We start from the raw sequence: 7185 nt of genomic DNA on the forward strand, positions 1-7185 counted from the left end.
GGTCAGTGACCAGAAGCATTGAAGCCAGAGAGTCTTCATGACAACCAGGTAGCTAGCATATGCAAGATGAAAACACAGAGATAGCAGCTTCAAGGTTTCCGATAAGGATCCATGTTCCTGAATTGTAGTTTAGACTTTAACTGGTTAAAAATTCAGCTTTGTACGTCTCGCCACAATGACTTCACATCACCTTTTGGATGAATACCTCTGTACACTCTTAGCAGAACCCCCCCAACTCCATTCACCTTCAAATGCATTTTCTATCCAAATCTTTGAGCCTTCAAATGTGAGGCTGGTGAAAGTGTGAAGCAGATGGCATTATACACACTATGGATTGTTTCCTGCTAGTGAAGTACACAACATTCCTCCGGGGCTATACACAACAATCTATTAAGCTATATTGCAGATGGCAGGATTATTGATTATTAATTAACATCTTTAGACACACAGGATTGCCGGTCTTTTGGGAGTGCTTAAGCTGAGGTTATGCAGACATCATACATAGAGTGTAGTGTTTTCATTTGTCCTCAGTTCTCCCTGCGTTTGTTCTTTTCTATATATGACTCGTATATGGGTAATAATACCTAATTTCAGAGGAGTTATGAGCATGTCCATGTCATAATGCCTAAAGTGATTTACATGTGCAAACCTAGACATATGCAATCAATGGCAAGAACTTAAATAACCTCTTAGAAAGACAAACTAGCAACCACAAAAAATAGGGATAGCTTCTATGAGTCAAAAATGAATAGGCACCATTATATTGTACAAGTGATGTTAACACCATTGCGGTCTGATACCTAAATCTGAACTTCATCATTCTACTTGGATTTTTAGTAAACATTTCTGACTTTTATTTAAAAGGTTCTTCAAGTTAAAGGTTTCTGAACACCGTTTGTTAAACACATGCAAATCTGTGTATGGTGGGAAGTTTTGCACGTGTTCTAAAAATCACTTGAGTTTTGGATTTAGAGATATTATATCTACTGTCTATGTGTATATATTTGCACAGTGTTATAGGCACCTTTATACCTCAACTGAACTTTCAGCTTAAATCTGCTAAATTAATTTCAGGTGCATTGAAACAAAAGGTGTGCGAAGTGTTCCAGTTAATTTTCTTTAGAAGGCAGCCACAGTCTGAATAGAAAAACCTGTCTCCTGTCAGCATGCAGAGAAGGACCCTTGATCCCTGTGTGAAAGCAGTGGTATCAATGCAGAGGTCCAACACACCCCCTGCTGAGTCCGACCTATAGCTTTGCAATCAACAAAACTCTGAATCAGCAGGTCAGGGTGTGTCGGACCACGTGCGTTCGTACAGTAGAAACTATCGCACGCCTTCCATACACTTTGCGATTATCGTACGATCGCGGGATTTCCCGCGATTCTCGTATGATAAACGTACAGTGTATGGGCACCTTTATGAAAATGAACTGTGATACATTGAACACTTTTTGTTTTAATGCACCTGGAATGTTTTAAAAAGCTGTTCCCTTGGTGCCCTGGTGCCCAATCTGTGGCCCCTTCATACTTATTGTGCAGCCCTTGGCCCCAAGCACACAGCAGTCTGTGTGTTCCTTACCTAGGTGCTCTAGGGAACACAAATGTTTGAAGCATTGATTTTAAACCCTTTCTCTACAAAACCCTGTTTTTCATGCAACGCATGCCAATTACATACACCACAATAAGGTGTATGTATGTTAGGTGGAGGGACCTTTATTTCTTTAACTGTTTTACTATTCTTTACAATCATTTTTTCCTTTCTTTTCTTTTTTTCTTTTTTTTTATGTTACTGGCAGTGGCTTGTGGGAAATATCAGGGGTCTAAACAGACCCCTGATATTCCTCTTTTAAAATATAGCACTTCCTGTTCATTCATAACTGGGCACATTTGTAAACAACTAAGAAAAGGGTAAGTGATTACTAACACTGAGTGATCGGTATTGATCACACAGTGTTTGTTCTGCACAGGGAAGGATCTGTAAATATTTTGTTCCGCTGCATACCTCACGTCATTGTCAGAGATAGGGTTAAAGGGACTGTAATAGCAGTGATCTCTAGCAGTCTCATGTTATGTGTCACCATTCTATGACTGTCTCCTGAAGGCACGTTCCCAGTCTCCCAACAACTCCTACAGAAAGTGTGCATTTCCTGACCATCTTTTGTGGCATATCTGCAGTCTCTGACAATGTTCTGTAGCTATACATTCACTAAATATTATATGCGGCCTTTTGATATATTAGGCTGTGAAATAGCAAGATACTCTCAATATTCTTCACATTGGATATTAGGAGCCAAGCTCTATACCCTTCACTGTATATTGTACTATCCAGGCCAGGCTATAACATCTCCAGGGGGTCACAGGGAATTAGCATTATGAATGATGATACCAAGCACCGGGCAATTCACTGACTATGAAAGACTGGAATTTTTTTAATCTAATATATTTAAATATAATTTATTTCACGTCAGGATTCACAATGTCTATTTCAAAAACTCTTGAGAAATTCTTTCACCCTCTCAGCTGTTTACCATTCAATTTGTGCTGCTCTATAAGTCGATGTGTCTCTCCTCTTCTTTCTATTGCAATCATACATACATGTGATTGCACACATACTTCTTTAATTGTTAATTAGCACATAGTAATCTGTCCATTCAAATGATCTGCTTATCAGAGCTCAAGGGTACTTGTTGAATTTTGCAGAAAAGATGGGCCTGGAAGGGTTGAGAATGTATATTAAAATATTGTAAAGCACACCTCCTGAAATATTTATGATAATGAAATAAGTATCTCATCAGATTCTTTGTAGACTGTGTCTAAGAAACCCCATTGTCTGTCAACATCAAAGAAATGTCCTCCTTTTTCAGACATTTTCCTTTATCTGATTGCTAATGATCTAAAGAACCTTTTGGTTCTGAATGCCTCTCCCTACTAAAACATACATTTCATCCAAAGGACAGCTCTCTGTCACAGATAACTGTGACAGTGCAACTATAAAGCTGCACACAAGTGAGGCTGTGAAAAGGGAATGTCTGGCAACAGTTCAGTCTATTTGAAGCAGAACTCCAGCCAAAAATAACAAGATAAAAACAAATTAGCCTAGTAAAACAAAATGAACCAAACCACTTTGAGTTGCAATATTCACCTTCAATCTAGAGATTATCTCTGCAGTATTTTTTTTTTCCCCGCTGCTAGATGTCCTAATTCTGATGGTCGGTATCATTCAACTCACTTCCTCTAAGCCCAGATTGTCCTGGACTCACCCCAATCTGTGACTGGACAGTGAAAGGAGAAGCAACACAGTGATGAGCACGACACTCTGCTTTCTCTTCATATCAGCATTCTTGTCGGCACATACACTGGCTACTTATACTGCTTCATTTTCACACACTCCAACCCTGCTGTACATGGACTGCAAGAGGCTGATATCTGATCAAATTCAGGTACTTACACTGCTTGCATACAAAAAATATCTTTAATGATGCAACAGTGATTACAGAGCTACATTAAATGGTGTATTTTATATCTGAGTTCAGCTTAATTTTGAGAGAGAAATACATAAGTTGCCATAGCTGACCTTTTCTTCTGAAAATAATAGTTGCTTGACTGTTACTGTGATTAGTTGACTTCAATACTAAAGCAGGGGTCTCAAAGTACTGGCCCGCAAACGGGTACTATGTGGTCCACAGCCAACTGACAAGTCGGACCGTGTACCATAGTGAAAGTTCATGTGTCTTACTAACACTCCACGAGGAGAACTCCTCTTGTCCTGACTAAAATTACTTCCAGATATCCCTGACCAGGTACTTCCTGTTGACAAGAGAAACAGTGGTCTATGCCTCTGACCAAGACCTTGTGACATTCGAGCTTCCCTAAAGTCCCTCCCCACAAAACAGCACCTAGAGGCTATCTCTGATAAAACAGGACGTGTCTTGAAGAGAAAAAAAAACCTAAAAGCCAATTTCAAACTCCACATTCTCCAGGACTGAATTCCTGTAACAGCATGTTACCCAACTGAAAGCAGTACAGATGAAACAAGATCAGTGTTTCATGTCATACTAGGTCAAGGTGAGCAATATAGAAACCGCAGAATTAATATCAAAAAAGGAGGAATGCTTGGATTGGCCATGGGCCAGATTTCAAAGAAAAGGTCAAATCTACTCTCAACGTCCTACTATAGAACACGCCTCCAACGACCAGGACTTGAACTGCATTTACAGCAGAATAGGCCCATCAACACCAACCAACCATCACAGAGACCAAGAGATATGCTATGGCTATGCTGTATCCACAGTTTTCTAAAAGGAAGCACCAGGGCATCTTGATATTTCTTTCAATCCTCAGCAACCCACTTTTTAAAAGGCTCCATATTTATTTTAGGAACCACTTTCTAGACTTATTTGGTCTACTTCAATAGTTTGCCCAGGGTATTGACAAATGGATACCCTCATTACTTCAAGGAAGCCTATCCCACCTCAACCTAACCACTCAACCATCACGTTCTCAAACAATTCGTCCCCACACAGCTACCTCCTCATGTATCACTTCCCCCTCCTCTTTTAGATTGGAAGCCCCTAGGGGCAGGGCCCTCCTCACCATCTTGTTTTGAATTGTATTGTGATTGTAATGTCTTCCTTATATTGTAAAGCGCTGCGCAAACGGCGCTATATAAATACTATGTATTAATAATTATAATTAGGGATTTCTGCGCCAGCAACTTGAGTTTTCCTGCAGCAGGAATTCCTAATGTGGGGTTTACATGCGGCAGCTGTCAGCAAGAGATGGGCGTCCCCTTTCCCTCAAGCCGACTCCTTTGAAGACGGGGAAGTCATCTGGGGGTCTCTTGAGTAAGGTCTCCACTCATCGAGGGTATTGGGTAGCTGTCTTGGTCACCACCGTCCGTCTCCTCTCACTCAGCTGGGCCTGCTAGATCACTCACAACACTGGATCGGCTGTGCGACCAGGCTGCAAAATCCCAGCTGCAGCCGTGTCACTGGGTTCCGCAGAAGCGGCTAATTAGGCAAATTAGGCGGTCGCCTAAGGCCTCACGCTCACACAGGACCTCGCTGCCGCCTAATTTGCCTAACACATTACAGGGGACCTTAGCGCTGCTGTGCACAGGCAGCATTAGGAGCTCTGCCACATTCAAACGTGCATTGCAGCCGTCGAACATCTCATGAAGAGATGGGATCTTCGGCGGCTGCGATGCACGCTTGAATGTGACAGAGCTCCTAATGCTGTCTGCGCACCGCAGTGCTAAGGTCCCTTTCACCTCTGCTGTTTGGAGGTGAGGAAATGTTACCACCGTCCCCGCAGACAACTCTCCCCGCTGCAGACTCACAGACTGTCGGAGATTTCTCCTTACAGTCTGTAATTGGCTGCAGCGATCTGTGTCAGAGGGGACAGACAGCCGATTACAGACTGTAAGGAGAAACTTCCGACAGTCTGTGAGCTTCCTTCCCCTGTGCCGTCTACTCACCCGCCCACTGCCTGCTGTCAATGAGGTCCCTCCCCTGCTGATTGACAGCAGGCAGTGGGTGGGTGCAATAGCCACCCTGTTATTGGCTATTGCAATTTGAAATATCCAATAGACTGGCTATTGCTCCCAGCAATAAATTAAAAAAAATAAAGTTAAACTAAAATGAAAAATACAAAAAAATGTAAAAAAGTTTAAAAAAATAAAGTTAAATAAACTAAAATGAAAAAAAAAGGTTTAAAAATTAAATAATTTAAAAATAACAATGCAAAAAAATAAAAGTTAAAGTAAAATTAAAAATACAAAAAAAATAAACCACAGCCTTCTGAAACCCCACGCAGCCATCAATTTTCCATTATGGTTGTGAGTGGGGCCTCATGTTTAAGTTTCGCCTCGCAAAGTCACCTCGGATGCTTCCGGATACAGCACTCCGAAAAGAATCTCTTTTCTAACAGCCTGTACAGAGCCTGTGTGCCCCTTTGTGTCAGCGGCAGCCACACAGCTCTGTTACTCACAATCTCAGTCCACACAAGGATCACACAGATCTGTTCTTACTGGGCTCTCCCGCAATGAGCGCACACAGACTCCTGGGTGTTGCAGTCTCGAGGATCCCTCATGCAACATCACAGTCTCTGCACTGCAATTCCCACAAGTCTCTGCCACTCTGTATATACAGAGGCAGTTAACTGTTTACAGGCAGAAATATTGATTACTGCTGTAGCACATATATTTATATAGGGGCTACAAAAACAAACAAAAAATGTCCGCCGATGTAATCCACAGGCCAATCACGTCGTCCAGTGATGTAAATCCTTGAAAGAAAAAATCCCTGCTGCCACGGGAGAACCTAAGGAACACCGGCTGCAAATGACAGGTCTCTGCCGAAAGGTAAACAAAGGGGTGTAGTGAGTCGTAAAAATCATCATGGTACTTGCTCAACACATTTGTTTACATTTTGTGACAGCTCTCTGTCCCCTAATGGAATGTAAACATATGGGCGGAACAAAACCTGTGATGTCATGACTCGCTCCAACCCTTGGATGTGGCGGTGTGAATTTTCTCTTTTTGGCAACAACTACCCCTTACTCATTCACAAGGGGGGGAGGGGGAGATCTGGGTACCCCTTTATGAAAGGGGCCCTGCCCCTAGGGGCATAAAAACGCATGATCGCGTGCCTCCCCTATTCTGCTCTGCCAGGCTGCTGCTCGGATCAAGGGTCTGTTAACCAGTTGACATCCGCGGTGTTAAACCCCTTTCCCATCCAGGCCATTTTTCAGTATTCAGCGCTGCGGTACTTTAACCGACATTTATTCCGTCATGCAGCGCTGTACTGAAATGAATGTTATACCCTTTTTTGGGGACAGATAGAGCTTTCTTTTGGTGGTATTTATTCACCACTGGGGGTTTTATTTTTTTACTATATTAAGGAAAAATTACCGAATTTTTAAAAAAAAAAAACAGTTTCCCCTATATTAAATGATAAAACATTTATTATTACCCAATTTTTTGGTAAAATATAAAAGATGGGGTCACGTCGGGTAAAAAGACACTAAACATGTCAAGCCTTAAAATTGCGTGCGCGCGCGAAACCTCAAAAAACGATAATACCCAAAATTGGCCATAGGCGACACTTTAAAAGCTGTTACCGCTCATCAGTTTAGTGTTATCAGTGATTGATGGCCCTAAAATGATTGCTCTCACTGCGACGTTCG

This window comes from Nanorana parkeri, unplaced genomic scaffold, assembly GCF_000935625.1.
Source record: "Nanorana parkeri isolate BGI_ZX_2015 unplaced genomic scaffold, ASM93562v1 scaffold503, whole genome shotgun sequence".
Taxonomy (NCBI): Eukaryota; Metazoa; Chordata; class Amphibia; order Anura; family Dicroglossidae; genus Nanorana; species Nanorana parkeri.